Source organism: Danio rerio, chromosome 17 (assembly GCF_049306965.1).
Source record: "Danio rerio strain Tuebingen ecotype United States chromosome 17, GRCz12tu, whole genome shotgun sequence".
Taxonomy (NCBI): domain Eukaryota; kingdom Metazoa; phylum Chordata; class Actinopteri; order Cypriniformes; family Danionidae; genus Danio; species Danio rerio.
The window spans coordinates 45550001-45572801 of NC_133192.1; the positions used below are offsets into that span (position 1 = coordinate 45550001).

The following is a 22801-nucleotide window of genomic DNA, read 5'->3' on the forward strand; positions in this document are numbered from 1 at the left end:
TATAAGAAAAAAACATTTAGGCATACTGCTGTGTTTTTTATAAAATTAAATTATCTGTATAATATATTATATGTGGTCTATATAGTGCAGTTGTATTTTAATGGAGAAACTGAAACCGTTTTTAAAATTTATATAGTAAAAATCTGGCATTCAGAAATTAATGTATGCAGCATACGTTCGATTAATTTATATTTAATAATGACTATACGATAACACTAATCATTTATTAATTCCGTTCAACAAAAAGGTGCGAATCTGACACATTATGAAAGCTATTGTTAATAACTGGGGAAAATGATAAAAAGAGAGAGACCTTTATACGCTTGATTAAAAAGAAAATCCTAATGCTGCCGGAAGGCCAGTGGAGTATAATGACTTTGATCATTTCTTGCTTTAATCGACGAATTTCAGCGTATTCCGATGCCTTGGGCGATCAGTTAAGCTTTGATAAATGTAACCTTGTTTTCCTCTAGGTGCTCAAGATAAATGTATAAACTGACAAGACGATTTTGTGTTTTTCCCCAGCGATTAAAAGGCCATAGCAGGGAAATGTTGGTATAGAAATAAGTATGTTGATTTGTGGGACTTAGCTGCTGCCCAAAGAAAATGCCCTGCAGCACAGATCGTTTGGAGCTGGTCTGATTCTTTCACTGCGGGGCAAACGCTGCGCCTTTATTCGTCTCAGAGCCTCTAATGATTAAACATGTCACAAAGAGATTAACACGCTGCCCATGGCCCAGGGACATGCCTTCATTTGTTTAACTACCAGTTTATTTGCAACGGTGAATTTCATGGCGCATAGTGTTAAATTTTCCATCCTTTATCAGAGTACACCCAAAGCAAATTGGTTTAAGGATTATCATTTTAATCACGTTTTTTTCTCACTATCGTAAAGTCCACTGGGAGTTTTTCGGTATATTTTTTTGAAACCCGTTTGAAATTAATTAGAGATTAATTGAAATAATTTGTGTCTTTGCTCTAAGCCCATGTTAAGTTAGAAGTACAGCCTGTTTTCAGAGCGAGATTTCTTTTTTGTCACACCAATAAATGATACTTGCATGTAGTAAGACGATTTCCGCAGAAGGTGATGGGTGATGATGGCGGTGGACACCAAAGAGACATTTCCGATACTCGGGCGAACTCTGCCGGTACAAATGCGTATAGTCTGAAAAAAAAACTGCAATGAACAGCGCTTTTTTCTTTTGCGACTTTGTATGTCTATAATAATAAAAAGCACTGTTCATTCCAGTTTTGTTCTTTTTTTTGTGAACTTTATGGAAAACTAAAATGTTACACTTAGGCCTACATAGGATTGGAATGATATTTTGTATTCTGTTTAGGGCTACTTACATTAGGTTACCTACGTTAATTCATTGTGTTTACCATAGCAAGTGCAAAATTTGTAACTACGCCACCTTTTATGATTACTAAATAAAATGAATAAACACAAACTGTTGGTAACGTAACACGTTTTTGACTTGTAAAATGCTTGATCCTTTACTTCAACGCTAAAATACGTTTGGATTAACCTTGTGATATTTAACAACAAAATATTATAGGGAAATAATAAATACAAATAACCAAATGATGATAACGATAATTATAATAATAATAATAATAATAGGCTAAATGTAACAAGCATCATCATTACAACAATATAATTTTTTTATTATTTAAATGTAATTTTCAATAGTAAAACTCTGTTTCGGGGACGACGCGGTTTAAACTTTGATTCATTCCCTCAGCTGTAAAGTTTTTAAATTTAGGGTAGAATTTGTATAATGTGCTTTTGTTTATTATGTGTGACATGCTTGTATGCTGCAACCGAATTGCCTTTGGGAAATGAATAAAGACTGACTGACGCGTTGGCGCAGTATGTAGTGCTGCCCCCTCACAGCAAGAAGGTTGCTGGTTCGAGTCTCATCTGGATCAGTTGGCGTTTCGATGTGGATCTGTATGTTCTTCCCGTGTTCGCTTGTGTTTCCTCCGGTTTCCTATACAGCCCAAAGACATAAGCGCTATAGGTGAATTGAGTAAGCTAAATTGTCAGTAGTGTATGTTTTTTTTCCAAGTGATGAGTTGTGGCCGGAAGGGCATCCGCTGCGTAAAACATATGCTGAATGAATTAGCGGTTCATTACACTGTGGCGACCCCAGCTTAATAAAGTGACTAAGCCGAAAAATAAATAAATAAATGAAACTATATGTGACACCAAGTTATATAATGTTTTATAATATATTTCATAATTATGGAAACAACCTATTTTTTATAGTTGTTAACATCCATGATAAGATTGCACAGCACGAGACGTTTAAAGCAAGTTAGGCTGGCTTTTAATAGAATTCGCTTAAGCGCGTGCGCGAGCAAATCCGCACGCGCGTGCACACACACGCAGGCATTTAATCTTTGCACAACCTACTGTACATAACGCACTGTTCGTGGAGAGGTCGAGTGATAGTAATAAAAGCTCACCTGGCGGCTGACGGAAGAGGGTAAGTGGTGCAGCTTGCGTTGAGACACCGCACAGTTAATGAAATATCTCCAAATGAAAGTAAGGAGTGCACGCACCGATAAGCCTGATGTGCTTTATATACCCGAGGAGCAAGCACTCCTCTTCTGATATTGTCCAAGTACGTTTGCATAGCTGGCGAAGTGGCTCTGCCTTAGATTTGCTACTAACATTGCATGATGTTTGTTTTCCCCCTGCATTGACGTGAGACAAAATATTGGCCATATGTTCGTCGGCAATAAATTGGTCATGAGAGCAAACATGGTTGCCTCATAAGAGCGCTTTTAGCTGATCCGTATTCACCGATTTATGCTACACTATTGACAAAAGTGCTCTGCCTTCTGTGTCGTTTTGATACACTATGTCTGTGAATTGTTCAAAACTGTTTATTATATCAAAAAACAAAAAAATAATAAATGAATAAATAAATAAATAAATAAAATTAAAGAAAGAAGAAAGAAAATGTTGATTAGCTTGACTTTTGTAAATTTGCGACTCAGAATGTCTATGCCAGAAATCTCTATAATAAATCGCTTGGTTGCCATGATATTGAACGGCCGAAAGAGCAGGTGTGGTATGTTTTGTTGGTGAAAACCTAGTTTACATAAGATACCCTTATGCGAGGTCAGAGGATTTGGGTCTTCTGTTCAAAAGTGGGAGTAAGTCATGGGGTTCACTTAAGTGTAAACCATCAAGCGTCTTCAAGTCAAGTCTGAATTTCAGTGTTATAAAATAATTCCAAAAGAGAAAAAATAACCAAACATTTCCAAGCTTTCTAAAAATAATTTAAAGTAGTGTCAAATTAAGCCATAGCAGTATATTTTGGAAAGAAAAAAAAACGTCAATTGTGCTTTATCTAGTGCATTTTTAACATTATACAGTATGATGGCTTTAAACAGTATATGTTACTGTAGAGCTAAATAGTTTTTTTTCTTAATTGATGCCATACATGTCCTTGGAAAAAGGTAGTAACTGTAACAGAATATAATAGGGAACTGGCACACTCTGCTGTTTAATTTCTGAAATAAATATCTTGTAAAATGACATTTAATGGAAGGATCTTGTTTTAAAAACAAAGGTAGAACTGTATTGTATTTTTGTCTCAGTATGCAGTGAGTACTTTTTTATTGGCATCAGTTAATTAGTGAACAATATATATATATATATATATATATATATATATATATATATATATATATATATATATATATATATATATATGTATGTATGTATGTATGTATGTATGTATGTATGTATGTATGTATGTATGTATGTATATATATATATATATATATATATATATATATATATATATATATATATATATATATATATATATATATATATATATTAACACACACACACACACACACACACACAATTTCATTTCGGAGTCTTTATTTTTAAAAAGTGCATAGGCCAGTATACAGTAAGTACTTTTTATTGGCATCAGTTGTTCCACATATTACATATAAATATATAAAGACTCCAAAATGAAATAGTTTATATATATATATATATATATATATATATATATATATATATATATATATATATATATATATATATATATATATATATATATACATACATACAATTTCATTTTGGAGTCTTTGTTTTTAAAAGTGTTTAGGCCTTCACGAATACAAAAGTTTATATTTTTGCTTTTTTTTTTTTTTTTTTTTTTGCTTTTTCAATGTTCCATACAAGGATCTTCCATAACTAACCTCTGTATTCCTCCCAACAACTGAAAAGAGTCTCAATGATGTTTTTGTGGGCAGCTTAGAATCCTTCCAATCACTGCGATGGTTTTGTTAAATGCAGCGAGAACAACCATCAATCAGTGAAGGAATACATTACCACAGGTTTTTGTCGGCCACCACTTTACTGGTAAAAGACTGAGATTAGCCTCATGTTATCCTTGCTCTCAAGAGCAATGCCGTAGCATGACAAATACACATAAATAAATTGGACTCATGGCAGCATTCAGATTCCATATTAATCTAAAGTAGCAGGTCTGACTAGCAATGTATTCATGAAGCTCCTTGCCAGTACAAAAATCCTCCACTCATCCTGTTGTGAATCTTTGTGCAGTGGGAGTTCTATTATGACCACTCAGAGGGCTCGCTCAAAGACCTTCAGAGCAAGAATGGAGATGATAGACCCTTGTGGTCAAGCTATTAAGATACATCCCTTGCTAAAGCCTGATGACTGAAACACTTCAAATGAGCTGGACGGGCACATAAAGACACCAATGGCATGCCATTCTTGTATCTATCAGTTCAAGTTTTGATATATCAACCACTTGAGGAGGGTCGCTTATACAGAGAGAATGCTCCTCCAAACACAAATGCAACTGAGAGCTTCATTCGTTCTCAGGCAAGGGTGCACTTTTGGGAAAAAATGTTTAATTAACACCAGGGCAGCTCTTCGCATTTTCACAACAAATGAAGATCCTCCACCTGGGAGTTGTCCACTCTTTACTTTTGGCTGGATGTAATGGCCAGTGCTCTCCACTAAAAAGCTGCCATTTTACTTGGTTCTCTGAAACATCATCCTGTTAATAGTTTCTGAAGATTGCAGGTCACATCAATAGAGTTTTGTGGTGCAGAGATTCATGGCAGTAGTTGTTCAGAAAGAAAGTGATTTACTGCCTGACATGCAAAAAGTAAAAAGTATATGAGCACCAGGGCCATAAACTGAGCTTAAGTAACAGGAGGTGTGAATAAGCAAAAAAATGTTTGAGCTGCTTACCAATAGTTTCTCTTGATACTACTCTTTATGTAGTTGTGCAATTAAAATGATTAATACAATTTTTATAATAAAAAGTCTATTGCATCACCTTGCAAAAAGCATGGTTATTGTCAACATCAGATATTTTGATTAGAAACATACACTCTCAGAAATAAAGGTACAAAAGATGTCACTGGGATGGTACATGTTTATAATTTAATAGTCCATATTGGTACCTAACAGATCCATATAATTACCTAAATGGTCCATACTGGTCCTAAATGGTACCATAAATATACATGCAGTATTGATATCTAATAGGTGATGGCAGTGTCGCAGTAGACAGAGCTGTCACCTCACAGCAAGATGGTCACTGGTTCGAGCTTCGCCTGGGTCAGTTGGCGTTTCGGTTTTCCCCACAGTTCAAAGACATGTGGTACAGGTGAATTGGGTAAGCTAAATTGTCCGTAGTGTGTGTGTGTGTGTGTGTGTGTGTGTGTGTGTGTGTGTGTGTGTGTGTGTGTGGATGTTTCCCAGAGATGGATTGTGGCTGGAAGGGCATCCGCAAAACGTGCTGGATAAGTTGGTGGTTCATTCCGCTGTGGCGACCCCATATTAATAAAGAGACTAAGCCGAAAAGACAATAAATGAATGAATAATATTGATATTTAAAAAGTGTATATTTGCCATTTTGAAACATGTCAAATCTCTGAAACTTGAAGCAGTTACTGTAGAATTAATAGATCCCTATATTGAACTTTTAGTCTGTACCTTCCAGATGCAGATGAGTACTAGTGCTTATATAGCACAAGCATACAACTCTTTCTTGACATAAAGCTACAGGTTTGAAGAATGTGCCACCCCTAGCCAATATATTTTCCTTTTTCTCTATCTTTTAATATTTTCTTTTCTTTTTTTTTCTTTTAATATGATTATTCAATAATTAATACACCATGCTGACAACCTTAATTTCCGATTTTGCCCTGTTTACAGTATAGGCTTAATTTGTAAAATGAATGCACATGTATTGTTTATGCACATCATATACTGTGTTGCTCAATATGAGGGTTAATGTGGCTTATTTTATTTTATTTATTTTTAATCAATTTTGTACTGTTATATATTTTGTATTTCAATTTGTACTGTCATTTTCTTATACTTTTGTTAACTATCACAAAAATCTGACAAACAAAAAAAAGAATTACATATATAGCTGTCACTACATTTTCGAAATGTACACTATTTAAATACCAATACTGTATGTACATTTAAGGTAATTTATTTATAATTTATTTTATTATTTTTATACTACACTCCAAAAATCTGTTACTCTAAAAGATGTACGATATGAGTGTCAAAATGGATGGATTTAAGAAGGGATGGATGAGATCAGAAATCAAAACCTAAATACAGTATGACACTGAAAGTGTACCATTAATATTTTGGGGTGATATGATCATATTTTCTAGACCTGGTATAAACTCTGGCAGCTGCATTTTGTACTAGCTGAAGTTTATTAATAGAGGATGCTGGGCAACCAGCAAACAAAGCATTATAGTAATCCAGCCTAAAGCATGAACTAGGTTTTTTGCATCTGAGATGGATAGCATACTTTGTAACTTAACAATATATCTCAGATGAAAGAAGGTGGTTTTTGTGACATGGGAGATATGATTTTCAGAAGTTAGGTTGCTGTCTAATATAACACCCAGATATTTTACAGTAGAGCTAATGCTAACTTTTTATCCCTCTAATTGCAGGCCGAGTTGTGAGATCTGCTGTGTACAGGATTTAGGCCCAATAAGTAATAATTCTGTTTTGTCTGAATTTAAGAGGAGAAAATTGTTGGTCATCCAGTCCTTAACATTTTTAATACGCTTAGCTTAGACAGTTCAGACAATTCATCAGGTTTTTGTTGAAAAATATAATTGAGTATCAATATTGAGTATAATATTTTGGCTTCAACATGCATAATCTGGATTATGTCAGTTCTTTCTGTGATCTATTCCAAGACACTGCTGAATGGTGCTCTGTGGGATGAGTGGTTTCTCAACATCCACTTTCAAGTTTAGAGTGTATTATATTGAACTACTAGAAGTAGTTTTTCACAATCAGTCTGGTCTTGTTAAAAATGCCTGTAAAATATTTTCTGTGGATTTTTATGTTTGTACAAAAACATCAACACTGAACATCTGCTAGAGCAGAAAGGAAGGGAGAAGCATACAGATTTTGAACAAAGCATCGGTGGCCTTCATTCCTAGACCCTGGCCTTCACTCCTTGGTGAAGAAGAAAATGTATAGTGCATTTACACTGCAAGTTGTAGTGCACAGATCGAGTCTTTTGGTCATACCTGATTTTTTTTCGCTCACCTGTTTACATTCACTTCAGACATGCCTTGTATGCGACATCTGTGTTTACACCATTCTTTCACATAAAGTCAATCATCTGGCTTTGCCATGGACCATGGGTGCAATGACTGACCTGAATTCTGGATGCTTTTTGCTTCTTTTCTAAAGTCTCTTTCATACTGGCTTGTGCTGTGTCTTCATGTACAGCCCAAGTTCTCTATGAACCATGCAATTTTTTTATGATGCATCTCCTCAAAAATTACATTCTACTGGCTCTACTTACTTCCATCAATTGCAATATAGGAATATTGTGACGTCGAATGTAACTTGATCCTAAAACAGGTGTGAAACTGATAGAAAATAATCATAACAATCCTAGATTTTTATTTAACACCATCTCTAAATTAGCAAATAATCGGTCATCCTTGGAACAAACTACTCCACCGCAAATTAGTAGTGATGACTTCATGAATTTTTTCAGTAATAAAATAGAAGGCTTTAGACAAAAAATAGGAGATGCCAAACTTTCTGCACCGGCTTATACTCCAAATCCTGTAAATATTTCATTAAATCATAATAATAACCTACACTGCTTCAAAATCATAGAACATGAAGAGTTAGTAAAAATTATAAATAGCTCTAAACCAGCTACGTGTATGCTGGACTCAATTCCAACAAAATTACTGAAAGAGCTGCTTCCTGCTATAGGAGAACCTCTTCTTAACATTATCAACTCTTCTTTATCTATAGGCCATGTTCCAAACTCTTACAAGCTAGCTGTTATTAAGCCAATTATTAAGAAACCGCAACTAGACACCAACAACTTAGCTAACTATAGGACTATTTCAAATCTTCCATTTATGTCTAAAATACTAGAAAAAGTTGTTTCCACTCAATTATGCTCTTTTCTGCAGACGAACAATATTTTTGAAGTGTTTCAGTCAGGTTTCAGGGCTCACCACAGTACAGAAACCGCCTTAGTGAAAATAACCAATGATTTACTCTTAGCTGCTGACCGAGGGTGCGTCTCGCTATTAGTTTTACTCGATCTTAGTGCGGCATTTGATACCATTGACCACAATATCCTCATAAATTGCTTAAAGTCTACAGGTGTCCAGGGACAGGCTCTACAATGGTTTAAGTCATACTTAACTGACCGCTACCAGTTTGTGAATCTTAATGGACAGCCTTCACAAATCTACCCAGTAAAGTATGGGGTGCCTCAAGGATCAGTTTTAGGCCCTTTACTGTTTACAATTTACATGCTACCTCTGGGAGACATTATTAGAAGACATGGGATCAGCTTTCACTGCTATGCAGATGATACTCAATTATATATTTCAACTAAACCTGACGAGACATCTGAACTTTCTAAACTAACTGAATGTATCAAAGACATCAAAGACTGGATGACCAACAATTTTCTTCTCTTAAACTCCGACAAAACAGAATTATTACTTATTGGGCCTAAATCTTGCACACAGCAGATCTCGCAACTCAATTTACAATTAGAAGGATACAAAGTTAGCTTTAGCTCTACTATAAAAGATCTGGGTGTCATATTTGACAGCAATCTAACTTTTAAAACCCATATATCCCATGTCACAAAAACTGCCTTCTTTCATCTGAGAAATATCGCTAAATTACGAAATATGCTATCCATCTCAGATGCAGAAAAGCTATTCCATGCTTTTATGACTTCGAGACTGGATTACTGTAATGCTCTATTTGCTGGCTGCCCAGCATCCTCTATTAACAAACTTCAATTAGTACAAAATGCAGCAGCCAGAGTTCTGACCAGGTCTAGAAAATATGATCATATAACCCCAATTTTATCCTCTCTACACTGGCTGCCTGTTAAGTTTCGTATTGAATTTAAAATATTACTTCTCACCTATAAAGCTCTAAATAATCTAGCTCCTGTTTATCTAACCAACCTTCTGTCTCGCTACAAACCAACTCGCTCTTTAAGATCTCAAAATTCAGGGCTTCTGGTAGTACCTAGAATAGCAAAATCAAGTAAAGGAGGTCGAGCCTTCTCTTTCATGGCTCCTACACTCTGGAATAGCCTTCCTGATAACGTCCGAGGCTCAGACACACTCTCCCAGTTCAAAACTAGATTAAAGACCTATCTGTTTAGTAAAGCATACACTCAATGCATCACCTAGCGGGTTCCACACTGGCTTCTACATCTTGCTTATATACACTATGAACAGCAGCTACGCTAATTATTCTCTTTATTCTCTATTTTCACCTGGGGATACTCATCCCGAGGTCCTCAGATTATGCGGAGTCACTGATTGGATCCAAGACCAGCGACGTGATGATCCCAAGGATTCCATATCCGGGACCAGGCCATATCCTGAGCTGCTGCTGCGCTGATGGTCGTGGGGAGTGGAGAACATGAGTCTGATTCCAGCGACGCTCCAGGGACAGACGAGTCTTCGCTGAGGCTATCTTCCAGCCTAAACCACGACGGATGAAGTTCTGCACAAGACTTTTGGCCAGCGGAGAAATTAAAATGGTCGTGCCCAACTGAGTCTGGTTCTCTCAAGGTTTTTTTTCTTCACTCCCATCAGGTGAAGTTTTTTTTCCCTCTCCGCTGTTGCCACTGCCTCGCATGGTTCAGGATTGGTAGAGCTACGCATCGATGAATTGGCTCTTCAGTGTTTGAACTCTCAGTAATGATTAAATCACACTGAACTGAGCTAAACTGAACTGAACTGAACTTAAACACTAAAACCTGAACCACACTGTTCCAGTTACTGAACCACACTGTTCCAGTTACTATAACCATTTATGTGAAGCTGCTTTGACACAATCTACATTGTAAAAGCGCTATACAAATAAAGCTGAATTGAACTGAATTGAAATGATGCTGTTCAATACAATCCTTTTGTGGAATAGTGATGTAATTAACATGGATGATTGGATTGCATATTTTGACTGTCAGATGTCCAGATATTGGATTGTAACATTTCAGATCACAGAAAAATCAAATTTTAGGCAGATGCATGCAACAATTTGTAATCTGTGTCAGATATGGGAGGAGCCCTTGAGATGTGTCTCTTATATATACAATGTATATGGGAAGTATTCATAGTGCTTCACTTTTTCCCCTTTTTTAATGTTATAGCCTTATTCTAAAATGGATTAAATTCATTTATTTCTTCAATATTGTGCACACAATACCCCATAATTACAATGTGAAAAGGGATTTTATGAAATTGTTGAAAATTTATATAAAAAAATAATAAATAAATAAAAAAACGAAAAATCACATGTACATACTGTAAGTATTCACAGCCTTTGGCTTGAAGCTCTAAATTGAGCTCAGATACATTCTGTTTCCAGTTCCACTCATCATTCTTGAGATGTTTCAGCAGCTTAATTGGAGTTCACTTGTGGTAAATTTAGTTTATTGGACATGATTTGAATAAGCATACTGTTTATATAAAGTCCCGGGGTTGACAGTGCATGTCAAACCACAAACCAAGCATGAAGACAAAGGAATTGTTTGTAAGCCTTCGAGACAGAATTGTCTTGAGGCACAAAGCTGGGGAAGGGTACAAAAAATATCTGCTGCTTGGGGTGGACTGGGACAATAATTCAGGCCGGGAAACTTTTTCAATCTCAGGCCACCTCTGCTGCCATTGTCACCACTACACTACCCTTTTCATATAATTCTCTGAGTGCTAATATTGTACTCTATTGTAACTGTATAATTTATTGTACCATGTAGACTACCAGACAAATTATTAATGAATAAATTAATGAATCCTCAAAAACTCAATAGGCTCAAAACTTTCTGCACACACACTATTTCTACTTCTATTCCATGTATTAGATTTTTGGTTTGCTTGTTTGTTATATAAAAACCTTGACCCTTTAAGATATGATGCAGAAATTCTATTTATTATTATTTTACCTTTTTTTTTATATAAAAACACATGCTGTAGCCTACTGCAGTAAACTAAACGAGACATATTGTTGCTCATTCGCTAATTGTATTTTTTATTTATTTGTATCTACTGTAAGTCAATTTAGATGAAAATGCCCACCTGCCGAATGATTATATATAATTGAAGTCAGAAGTATTAGTCCCCCTTTCATTTTATTTATTTATTTATTTTTAATATTTCCCAAATTATGTTTAACAGAGTAAGGAAATTTTCACAGTATATCTGATAATATTTTTTTCTTCTGAAGAAAGTCTTATTTGTTTTATTTCGGCTAGAATAAAAGCAGTTTTTATACAAACCATCATTATACAATAACTTGCCTAATTACCCTAACCTGCCTAGATAACCTATTTAACCTAGTTAAGCCTTTAAATGTCACTATAAGCTGTATAGAAGTGTCTTGAAGAATATCTAGTCTAATATTATTTACTGTCATCATGGCAAAGATAAAGCAAATCAGTTATTAGAAATGAGTTATTAAAACCATTATCATTAGAAATGTGTTGAAGAAGTTTGCACTTCGTTCAACAGATATTAGGGAACAAAATAAACAGGGGTGCTAATAATTCAGGGGGGCTAATAATTCTGACCTCAACTGTAAATGTGTTGTATTCTGATCAACCTGCTCCCTTGATTGCAAACCTAGTTGTGATTTTGCTGCATTTTTCTGCTTCTATGGCCAGGGCTTTCTTTTATTTCATTCGCTCCCTCTCTGCTCCTCCTTTCCGTTTCCACTCCGTTTTTTTGCAGGACTGACTCGAAATTGTAGTTGGTATAAGTTCTGTGCAAATAGCTAATCAGGCAGTACATCGCTAAAATGATTGGACGTATGGTGATCGCGATCGACTGATTCGTGGTTTGAGGTGTCCATCAAGCTGCAAGCAGCATATGGCATGTCGAGGTAAGGTAGTTGATCGCACAGCGGCAGGCCAGACTGAACGTCAGGCCACCAGGAAATGTCCCGGTGCTCCCGATGGCCAGTCCGCCCCTGTCTGCTGCTCTGAAAGTTTCAATGAGCACAGTGGCCTCCATCATTCATAAGAGGAAGATGTTTGGACTCTTCCTAGAGCTGGCCGGCCATCTAAGCTGAGTGATCAGGGGAGAAGGGCCTTAGTCAGGGAGGTGATCAATAACCTAATGGTCACTCTGTCTAAGCTGCAGCGTTCTTCAGTGGAGAGAGAAGAACCTTACAGAAGGACAAACATCTGTGCTGCAATCTACTAATCAGACCAGTATGGTAGAGTAGCCTGATGGAAGTCACTCCCTTGCCTGGAATTTGCCAAACGGCATCTGAAGGACTCTTAATAAACACAATTTTCTGGTCTGTTGAGACTAAAATGGAACTCTTTGGAGTGAATGCCAGGTTTTATGTTTGAAGTAAACCAGGCACCGCTCATCACCAGGCTAATACCATCCCTACAGTGAAGCATGGTGGTTGCAGCATCATGCTGTGGGGATGTTTTTTAGCAGCAGGAATTAGAAGACTAGTCAGGATAGAGGGAAAAATAATGCAGCTATGTACAGAGACATCCTGAATGAAAGCCTGCTTCAGAGTGCTCTTGATCTCAGACTGGGATGATGGTTTATCTTCCAGCAGAACAATGACCCAAAGCACACCGCAAAAATATCAATGAAGTGGCTTTACAACAACTTGGTAAATGTCCTTCAGTGACCCAGCCAGAGCCCACATCTAAATCCTATTGAACATCTCTGGAGAGATATGGAAATGCCTGTACACCATCACTTTGCATTCAACCTGATAGAGCTTAAGAGGTACTGCAAAGAGTAATAGGCAAAACTTCTCAAACACAGATGTGCCAATCTTGTGGCATCATATTCAAAAAGACTTAAGGCTGTAATTGCTGCCAAAGGTGCATCAACAAAGTATTAAGCAAAGGATGTGAATACTGATGTACATGTGATTTTCAGGTTTTTTTTTGTTTTAATAAATTTGCAACTATTAAAAAAAATATTTTTTCACATTGTCATTATGGTGTATTGTGTGTAGAATGTTGAGGAAATAAATGAATTTAATCCATTATGCATATAATGGAGGAATAAGGCTGTAACAAAAAAACAAAAAAAATGTGGAAAAAGTGAAGCGCTATAAATGAATTCTTTCAGGATGCACTATATATGTATGTATGTATTTATGTATGTATATATGGACCCCATTTTGCCTTCAAAACTGCGTCAATCCTTCATGGCATAGATTCAACAATGTACTGGAAAATTCATCAGAGATTTTGTCAGGTCCATATTGACATGATGGCATTATACAGTTGCTGCAAATTTATCTGCTGCACATCCATGATTCAACCTAGTAACTTTTGTTGTTAGTAGTTTGAAACAACATACTGTATTGTCTGAGTTGTATATTATGGTACAAAGAATGTTTCAATGAACTGTTTCTAGAAATAACAGTAATTTTACTAATCTTTCCACTAACATTTTTAGATGATGGAAAGATCTTCATGGAACCTTCAATGTCAATAAAAAACCTTTAATTTTAAGAATGTATATACCATTTTATTTTGTATTCAAAGCTTTCATTCAAGATACCATATAAAGAGCCCTGCATATCTATTCCTATACTATGAAAGGCAAAATGATTGTGGAATGTTGATGATACAACTCAGTTCTTGTATACATGGTCATTGCACAGTTGACGTTGGATGCTTTCTTCCATTATATCTTTTCAGAATGAGATTTTGAACTTTCTGCAACTTTTCAGCTGCACTATTAAAGTTTTTTAAGGCCAGATACAATGACACGATTCATCTTATTCCTGTAAGATCTTGAAAATATTTGTGCAGAAGACTATTGTAATGGCATATAATTGTCAATCATATCCACAAAGCTTTTGCCACTCACGTTTTGTCAGAGAGTCGTCATGTGCACATGGTAATCATTATTAACTCTCTCTCTCTTTCTCACACTCCCTGTCTCTGCTTCTGAGTGTGTCTGTAAGGCAGTTAAAGGTTCTTCTCTTTTGAGGCCAGGGTACGCTCCTGCTCTTCTCCAGGTAGAACGGCTGTACAATAAAACACATGACCATGGTTTTAAGGAGGTTGTAAGGCTCTCCTTGAACCATACATCACCCTAGAGACACACGCTACCCATCTGTGTTTTCTGAAGCCTTTAATTAACACATCCCAAAAAAAAGAAAGAGGAGCAAAAAAATTCAATGTCCTCTCCACAGATGGGCAGCCAAATTTCAGGACAATTATTCTGTAAATATACTCTTTATACTCTGCCTTTGAGGGCAATTAGCATTTTTCTGTGTGGAGGTGAAACTTTGCTCAAAAGCGGTCAAGATGACAATTTCAAATGAAAGATTAAAATCTATTTAGAAAGGAAATAAGATTTGCGTCCCCATTCTGTTATAATGAAAAGGCGCTTTTAGAAGATGATATCTATTGAAAAATAAAATGTCAAGGGCAGAAGGAGAATTCAAGCAACCTTAATTGGCCATCTCTTTTTTTTTATAAGAGATAAACTTGAGCACTCCCTGATGTCCCAACCACATTTGGTGTTCAATAAAGAAAAACACTCTTGTGTGATGAAAACAATGGTTATAAAACACCTTTAATAGGGCATTTGTATAACTCTACAATATAACTCTCTAACCAATCTATTGTGGTTGCCAAATGTTACATGTAAAAAGTAAAAAGCCAAGCTGTAGTGAATGCAACATCTTTAATCCTTTTCAGAAAAAAAGATTTCATAATCAGAAACTTCCGGTTTGTGTTTTGTTGATAGACCTGTATGCTTATTTTACCAATTTAGATTTGATTAAAAAAACAATCAAACATATATTTTTTTACTTTTTGAATTCCAAAACAACAAGCAGCTGTTTATTTGAAAACTGATCAGAGAATGGAATGAAATATACTACAGGGCCTCTAATCAGGACTTTGCAGTGTTTGAATATAAAACACATTGGTTGAGTTAACAGGTGCATATATTGGCTTTGGCTAAAAAAAGACTGCACCAATGCATGGGATGAGAGTTGGTAGCACAAAGCAATAAGGGAACATCAGCATAAACACTTTCCTTGAGGAATTGTGTGATGTATACAGTATATTTTGTTATACTCTTTATATCTATCATATAATGTTGAGAAACTAATAATGGAGGAAAAACTGACCAATGAGAAAACAGTGGAGTGATAACACCACTGCTTTGGCTGTAGTGCTGCCACCTAGTGGCAAGAGTACAACTATGCTTCAGGCCTGCAGGACTGCAAAAGTATAGGCAAAGTGCTGTATGCAGCACCATGTCTCAACATGATGTAATTATTTCTTTTATCCACAGGTCACAGGCTGCTACATTCTCATTGGCCAACATCTAATGGGCCATTATTTGAATAAATGGGGGTAACAGGGTGGGGCTGGTGACCCTCGTCAGTGCCATGAGCCTCTCCATATTGGCACACCTGCTGAGACAAGGTAACGTTTATCGGTGACACCTTCCAGAGCGCAAAGAGAAAAGAGACCCAATGTGGCTGTCAAGGTCAGGGCTCCAGGTCCAGCCTGGCCTCGTCACATCCCCAATCCATCCATTTTTCTGAAGCCACGCTCTTCTGGTTGCCTGGCTACCAACTAATAAAGGTGGCGAAGCGTGGCATCATGGAAAACAGAGGTAAGATGTTGACTTTGAGATAAGTACCTCTTGAAATTAAACAGTACCATCACATCACATTCTAAATAGCATTTTCAGAGGTGAACTTTCAATGGCCCATAAGCTGAAAGGGGGTAAAATCGGTGTGTTCAGCAACTCACACAATAACTCACATTTGCATAGCAGTTAGGTTAGTTAAAAGCAAATGCTTATTAATGTTTTAATTATACAGAGGGAATGGGACAATATCATTATTCTTGTTTTTGGCCATTTTTCTAGTGTTTGAGAGTGTGTGCATGTGTGCTTGAGGCTGGAGCACTTGGATGCCTCTTTATTAAAGTAAACAAAAAGATAATTATGTGTTCTCCTCAATAAACGGTAGGGTACTCACAAATCACGATGGAAATGGTAACTGGAGGGGAAATGGCTCTCAGTGTACACTGTGTCTGTTCCTTTCTCTCTCAGTGGTGTAAAGGTCAAGGGTGAGGAAAATGTTTTGATGGCACTTATTATAACCAATCACATCTGACACAAAGTGACTCACATTGAGCAAGCGCCTCGAAGTGACTCTGTTGGGGCCGGAGCGAACTTTATCAACCCACACACGGTCTGTGCGCTTCGCCCACTACTAAGAACTCAATAGTCAAAGGGAGGAAAAGATAAAACCTTTTCTCAGAAGAAAAGAAACATATTTTATTAGTTTTTCAAATATCAAAATGAAAATAAATAAATAAATAAATAAACTAAATTCAGTACAATAGCCAAAAAAAAAAAAAAAAAAAAATAAAATAACATAAATTGAAAACATTTTGAAATAAAGATAGCACTGTGTGCTTTAATACATTCTATTTTTTTACTGTCTGTCAAAAATGTTTGGCACATTACACAAATGTGCATTATTATATCTTTTTTTTTTTTGGTTCAACCTTTATAAATACATTATTAGGAGTATTTATAATAATATAAGTAATAATAAGTAATAATAATATAAGTTCATATTGAAGACTAAAGCCACATTTTTACCAACACAATGCAGGGATTACATCAAAAGGCCAAACAACAAAAATCATATTATTTAAATGAATTTAATATAATTATGTTTTTGTTAAATGTATGAGACTAATATATATATATATATATATATATATATATATATATATATATATATATATATATATATATATATATATATATATATATATATATATATATATATCCTAAAAAATGGTTGCCTTACAATTTTGAGTTTTTTTACAGTTAATATAACATCATTTTAAAATCTGTTGTGTACATGCAGTGTCAGAATAAGAATGAATGAGGTGCAATATATATATATATATATATATATATATATATATATATATATATATATATACACATACATACTGATATTGCTTTCACTACATTACTAGCAATCTAATACTTTCACTAGTATTACTTACAATCAATTGGAAAAGATTAAATACATGATCTGAGGCTTGAAATGCAAGTTTCTCGACAAATGGTCCTTTTTATGAAATACTTTGAAGAACTCCCTGGCCTTTAACATAATGTAGCAAAAACTCTCACAACTCAAACATATTGACTAAACAAACATGAGACAATGACTTCCCTCACCTTTTTTTTTGAATATTCCCTTTTTTTGGATGTTGCCAAGCCTCTCATGTTAAATCATGTAAAATAATATGAACTGAACAAACATGGGACACTTTGTTTCCTCACTGTCAACTCAGTAAGTCTGGAATTATATATATATATATATATATATATATATATATATATATATATATATATATATATATATATATATATATATATATATATATATATATATATATATATTAGTGGGCAAACCAACAAAAGCAGCAAGGGATCAAATACTTTTTACTCTCACTGTATATATATATTATAACGCCCTGAATTATCAGAGCCCCTGTTTATTTTTTCCCCAATTTCAGTTTAATGAATAGAAGATTTCTTCTATCTTCTATACAAACTAAACATAATAGTTTTAATAACTGATTTCTAATAACTGTTTTATTTTGTCTTTGCCATGATCAAAGTAAATACTATTTTTACCAGATATTTTTCAAGACACTTCTTTACAGCTTAAAGTGACATTTAAAGGCTTAACTAGGTTAATTAGGTTAACTGGGCAGGTTAGGATAATTAGGCAAGTTATTAACGATGATTTGTTCTGTAGACAATTGAAAAAAATTGCTTAAAGGGGCTAATAATTTTGTCCATAAAATCGTGATTAAATAATTAGTACTTGCTTTTATTCTAGCCGAAATAAAACAAATAAGAACTTCTCCAGAAGAAAAGATATTATCAGACATGCTGTGAAAATGTCCTTGCCCTGTTAAACATAATTTGGGAAATATATATATATATATATATATATATATATATATATATATATATATATATATATATATATATATATATATATATATATATATATATATATATATATATATTCTAATTGGGGCTAATAGTTCTGAATCCAGTCCTTATTTGATTTTTTTTTTTCTCAAAATTCTACAAACAAGACTGGATAATGACAATAAGTATGATGTTTGCTTCAAACATTTGCAAATTTATTACAAATAAAACAAATAAAATAGTACATATATACATTTGCTATCAAGCATTCACAGACTTTGCATTGACACTCAATTTGCTCTCAAGGGCTCCTGTTTCCGATCATCTTTGAGATGTTTCTACAGCTTGATTGGGGCCCACCTGTGGTAAATTCAGTCATCATTGAGAAAGGTACAACTCTATCTACATAAGCCAAGGGTGTCTAAACTCGGTCCTGGGGGGCAGGTGCAAAGTTTAGCTCCAACTTCCTCCAACACAACTGCCTGGAAGTCTAGTATACCTAGAAAGAGCTTGATTAGCTGATTCAGGTATGTTTAATTGGGGTTGGAACTAAAATATGCAGAACACTGGCTCTCCAGAACCGAGATTGGACACCCCTGACATAAGGCATGGATTTCAATTTATTGTGTGTAGACCTCTGAGACTTTGCAGTGAGAAATTGCACTGACGCACAGATCTGAGGAAGAGTGCATAAAAATCTGCATAAGGTCCCAATGTGCACAGTGGACTCCTTCATCCTTAAGCGAAAAAAGTTTGAAACCACAAAAACTCTTCTTAGAGCAAAACTGAGCTTAACAGGAGAAGAGCCTTGGTCAGGGAGCTGACTATGATGCTGAAGGTCACTTTAACACTTTACCAGTGTTTTTTCGAGGGTCGAGGAGAATCATTTTGCAGCTTTCTACCAATATGGCACAATCGCCTAGAAGGAGACACCTATCAGTAAAAGGCACATGACAGCCCACTTAAACCTGAAGAAATATCAGGCCATTAGAAACAAAACTCTCTAATCTGATGAAACAAAGATTAATACATTTGGCCTGAGTGGCAAGTGTCATGTCTGGAGGAAAGCAGGCACTCCTCATTACACTCTGGCCAAAACCATCACTACAATAATGCTTAGATGGTGGTAGCAGTATGAAGCATCATACTCAAAAAGTAGATAAATAAGTAAACTGGAAGTACATTAAAAAAAAAAAAATTCACATTGCCATTTTGGTGTTTTCTTTGTAGCATTTTGGTAAAATAATTAATTGAATGCATTTTTAAAAAGACTAACACAACAAAATGTGGAAAAACTGAATACTAATGTGCCATAGAACAAAACCAATTATCCAATATATTTCTCATTACCCTTTCTAGAACCCAATTGAAAAATTATTATTCATGATTGTGACATCATTACTGCACCACTGGAATATAAAAAAATGTTACAAATATTCCAAAAAAAGATTCTGTAGCACTGATTAAATTGTTCTAATGTTTAATTTTGTAAAATTTACTACACAAAATGCAGTGCAGTGTTTATAAAAATACAATAGAACGTTTGGAACCCATAAGGTTCAGACGTCAGTATATTATATAAATTCCCACCTCTCCCACGCTAAGCCTTCCCTCACCTGTCCTGGAACCCTTTGAGGGTGATGTCATTAGTAGGGTGCACTAACTGCCTGAGGCGATGCAATTAAGAGGATGAAAACACCCGGACCAAAGTCTGTGTACATAGAGAGAGACTTAGGACAATGGGCAGGGCAAGCCCTATTCAGGCCCAAGTTCCTCAAGCACTGGCCAGAGGTCTTCACCAAGCACCAAGAAGGACTTTCAAGAGGGGTGCTTAGGTGAAAAGAGTATGGTTTATGTTGGGATGTGTATATGTATGACTAGGGAGGTGGACAGAGGGTGTTGCTAGGCTGTTGCAAAGTGGCTCTGAAGGGCCCAACTCTTGTTGTTTGTGCAAATTGATGTGTCAGGCCATTATGCTGAATGACATCTCAAAAGACGGCCGATGGGGGTGAGCTGAGACCCGCTCCTGCTGCTGAAAAACACACACAAGCTGGGATAGATTGCAAAAATCTAATTGCAAGTGTATCAGCTGTTTTGATCAACATCAGTGATGTTACATTTATCGCTTGTATCAGAAATATCTCTTTTTATTACATATGACATTTCTGGAAATCTTTGGTGCAAACAGGAATGCAAAAGGAGAAGTATTAGCGTAGTGGCTGTTCACAGCATTCCAGGCAAATATGATCATATGATTGTTTCATCAGATATAATTGTACAGTGAGATTAAATGTGAGAAGCTTACAGCCTTCTACAAACTGCAAATTTAGAGAACTTAAAAGACCATTACAAATCACATTGTTAGACAGGTATAATAAAAGTGTTTAACATTGAATCTCTTACATTCTTTAGTTACTCTTTATTTTTTTCACAGCGATGCCACAGAAGAACTATTTTGAAAAACCTTTCAGTGATTAGTTCATCATTGACAAACCATGCACATGTTTTCAGTAATAAACAGTAATTTATTTTATCTAATTCAGTTATCAACACAATTCAACTTCCATCACCTATGAAACAAAGAGAAAAGAGTCAGTTTAAGATAATTTGCCCTTGAGGTTTGAGCTCTGGTTTTCTAGTTTGAGCTCACAATGGCCCTGCTTCATCTGCTGCCCAGGTGTTACATCGAATCCACCCTACACGTTGTTTCTTCATCCCACATTTTGACATTAGCATTTTTTCATTAACAAGACACTCTTATCATTCAAATTGTAGATTATCACTTGTCCTATAGCAACACAGGTTGCCCTTGACAACAAAGATGAGCCGTCTGGTAGATGAAGGCTACAGTGCTTTATCCAGCTTTCAACACACCAGTTTATCAAATAGATTAACCTAGAAACTGCAAATACTACATCGATTAAATTTACATTCCTAAATGAATCGAATGAACGAATGAATGAAACGTTTTCTTTTTCACCAAATAATGAAAAAAAAAAAAACAACAAGAAAAGTGTTCTTCTGTCGACTGAAAATTATCCTTTGTTTACGAAAATATTTATTTTTAGGTGTTGCAGCTTTCTTTGGAAAGCTAAACACGAAAGTGGATCTCTTCTATTTGGTGCAATGGGCTGGTAAAACTTTATTTGATGGTCCCTATTGCACATTTTGTTGACTAAAAGTTGCATTGCGACTACATGCCAGTTACTTCTCATTAGAGTATTAGTAGACTATCTGCTTAATGTCTGCTGATATCGCTCCAACATATTTAACTGACTATAAGAAACTTTGCAAGTACATGTCAACTTACACTAACCCTAACCTAACAGTCTACATATAATCTATTGAGAATTAGTTTGCATACAGATGCAATGTAACGCTCTGGTTACTAAAGTAACCCTCATTCCCCAAGGAGGGGAACGGAAATGCTATTAGTGGATTTATTTATTAATCCACGAATGGGGATTTCGTTTCAGAAAGCCAATTGTCTGAAAGAGTATATAACGGGCCAATGAAATGCCAAATGAGTTGGCAGCGTAAGCTTGCACACTTGGAACTTATTGCCAATTAGCTCTGCATATAAGGACAGGGAAAGCAAGGAAACGCCATCCTTTTAAGCTGAAGAGACTAACACTTACAGCTAAGGAACAATCATTATGGCGATGCTATATAGCATTTTCGTTCCCCTCCTCGCGGAACTAGGGTTACTTTAGTAACCAGAGCATTCCCCTTCGGATGGGGAATTTCAATGCTATTAGTGGATCCCCAACAGGTGGAGGTGCAGGAGCACCTTGTCTCTGTGCATAATCAATTGCTCCGAGAGTGGGCTAAAATCAGCCAGTCGTCGAGATAATTGAGTATGCGGATGCCCGCGAGCCGAAGGGGCGCTAAGGCACCCTGTGCGAGCTTGGTGAGGACCCGCAGAGACAGAGAGAGCCCGAAGGGGAGGACTTTGTATTGCCAAGCTCGACCTTCAAGCGCAAACCCCAGAAACTGAGGGTGGCGAAGAAGAATGGAGACATGGAATTACGCGTCCTTCAGGTCTATTGCTGCAAACCAATCCAGAGGACGAACACACTGGAGGATGCGCTTCTGCGTTAACATTCTGAACAGCAGCTTGTGCAGACAGCGGTTCAAAACACGCAGATCTAGGATTGGCCGTGACCCACCGCTCTTTTTGGGCAAGATGAAGTACGGGCTGTAAAACCTGCTCTCCATCTCAGCTGGAGGGACCGGCTCG

The 22801-nt window shown here is 35.9% G+C and overlaps 1 protein-coding gene and 1 long non-coding RNA gene across 3 annotated transcripts in view; one reads left to right on the forward strand and one right to left on the reverse strand.

Annotated features, from left to right (window-relative positions):
* Positions 1–2564, reverse strand: part of nkx2.2a (NK2 homeobox 2a) — a 7761-nt gene extending 5197 nt beyond the window's left edge. The window contains exons 1-2 of one of the 2 annotated variants that reach the window (XM_073926953.1): positions 2473–2564; positions 1896–1994 (exon numbers count right to left, since the gene is read on the reverse strand). The gene's annotated coding sequence lies outside the window, so the exon portion shown is untranslated. The remainder of the gene's footprint in view (positions 1–1895; positions 1995–2472) is intronic. The other variant, NM_131422.3, reaches the window with a different exon arrangement.
* On the forward strand, positions 2382–21550 carry LOC141378380 (uncharacterized). Its single transcript, XR_012392873.1, has 3 exons — positions 2382–2492; positions 15871–16197; positions 18868–21550. It is a non-coding gene; the product is annotated as an uncharacterized lncRNA (long non-coding RNA).
* Positions 21551–22801: the final 1251 nt, after the last annotated feature.